Source organism: Chelonia mydas, chromosome 10 (assembly GCF_015237465.2).
Source record: "Chelonia mydas isolate rCheMyd1 chromosome 10, rCheMyd1.pri.v2, whole genome shotgun sequence".
NCBI classification, from domain to species: Eukaryota; Metazoa; Chordata; order Testudines; family Cheloniidae; genus Chelonia; species Chelonia mydas.
This window is the reverse complement of record NC_051250.2, coordinates 47,046,792-47,048,955: the sequence shown is the minus strand read 5'-3', so window position 1 is coordinate 47,048,955 and position 2,164 is coordinate 47,046,792.

The window sequence follows — 2,164 nt, the reverse complement described above, 5'->3', positions numbered from 1 at the left end:
ATCTGCTTGTTAGAGGGGGAAAGGACTGAAAGGCAAAGGAGGAATGTGTGTGTGTGTGTGTGTGTGTTAGTTAAAACAAGAGATATGGATATGCTGTTATAATTTAAGATGTTAACAGTTTCTCCTGTTAACCACTAAATGGTTAGACCATGCATTTGGGGGAGAGACAAGGCCTAACATTGGGAAAAGGAGAAATAGTGGGATTTAACTGAATTTAAGATTCTAAATATTTTGTTAATTGGCCAATCTCAAGACAGCTCCTTAAATGGCTTCTTCTAACTAAAAAAAGAAAAGGAGGACTTGTGGCACCTTAGAAACTAACAAATTTATTTGAGCATAAGCTTTCGTGAGCTACAGCTACATGCATCCGATGAAGTGAGCTGTAGCTCACGAAAGCTTATGCTCAAATAAATTTGTTAGTCTCTAAGGTGCCACAAGTACTCCTTTTCTTTTTGCGGATACAGACTAACATGGCTGCTACTCTGAAACCATTCTTCTAACTAAGTAATTTAACTACTTTCTTCGATTTCAGAGGATTTAGTTAAAATTGCTTACTTTGCCCATCTATATAAACTGTCTAGTTATTAATAGGATCTTAAAATTATTTTGCTCATCCATAAACAGTCTTAGTATCGATGACTCACAATAATTTTGGGAAATAAGACCTTGGTTTCAACTTACCAAGAGAAAAGTGCCCCATCAAAGGCAGGCCTGCTCACAAAGGTGTAATCTGTTAAAAGCTCTCCAGAGAGAAGCATACAGAAGAGATTGACTAGAAATCAGCCTTTTATCCTTTGTGTTCTATCTTTTGTTGTTTTTAGTGTTTTCTTTTCTTTAATAATAAAATAGCCATGGTTAATAACAGTGATTATTTTGCTTGGCTTTAATCATGGTGTCCCCTAAGGTATGTAAAAGAACCCCTGTGACTAAAATAGTGGAATTGGGAAACAGGAAGAGACAGCCGAGCATTTCTTGTTTCTCTAAACGAACTATTTTTACTAAGTTTTGGGATGAAATTACTTGACATTCAACACAATTTAAAATTACCCCTTTCCACCCCACACTGAGTTCACGGCAGTATGGACTGGTTTAAATCAGAGCGAGTCAAATCAATGATTTTCATTGTGATTTAAATCAGCAGGCACAGGAAATCTTGATTTAAATCAGTGATTTTAATCTTGTTTTCCATTTTTGCTTTTTAGATATTTACCTAAAGAAGGGCTGATTCTCAGAGCTTGGTATAATTTTGTACTTCTTTTTCCTAATCCCTGAGGGTGCACTAAGTGTAAGCAATTATATAGCTTAACGTATGTTTATTCAGTCTTAATTTTTACATTTTTTATTGTGATAGAAAATTGTGAATCATACATTTCCTATTTACTGGATGGCGATTAATCTTTTACTCATGATTTGTGTCAAGTTAAATTTAGATGGAAATTGGAATACAATTAAAAATGTACAAAAGCGTTTTTAAATTGTTTCTTATTAAAGAAAATGATGTTAAATGTGCTAGGTGCATAAGAAAATATGTAAGTTTATCAAAGCCTGTTTTGCATTTAAATCTAACTGATTTATTAAACAAAAGAAGTATTATCTGCAACTGATCAGATGAAATGATTTTTTCCGGTCACCACGTCTGTCGAGATTTTAGAACTAATAGATCTCATCCTCTCACATCTCTTTTTAATTCATAGATTAGAAGAGGAAAACAAGCTTTCCTGCTTTTTCAACTCCCAAATGAGTCCTAAACTTTACATGAACTACTCATTGAACTGAACTAGTTGGATAAACTGAAATGAAGAAAATATTCTCTCTGAATCTGCAGAAGAGGCTACTGCCATCGAAAGAGGGTTTAGTACTTCAGCAAACTCTGGTTTCTTCCAACTGGTTAGTCAGTGACATCTACCAGGTCAATGCTTTGACTTTCTTTAAAACTTTGACAGCAAGCCCAGATGGCTAGAATATTTGCTTATTTAATTTCAGTTATATTAATAGATTATATTCATTTTAGGGCTGAATATAGATTGTCATACTTTCACATTTAAATTTTAAATATATTTATCTGTAAAAGTGTATTTAATTTGAAGAAAAAATCTGATTACAATAAAAATATCTGATATTTTTGATTTTTTAATTGATTTTTTTATTCACCCTCGTTCATGGA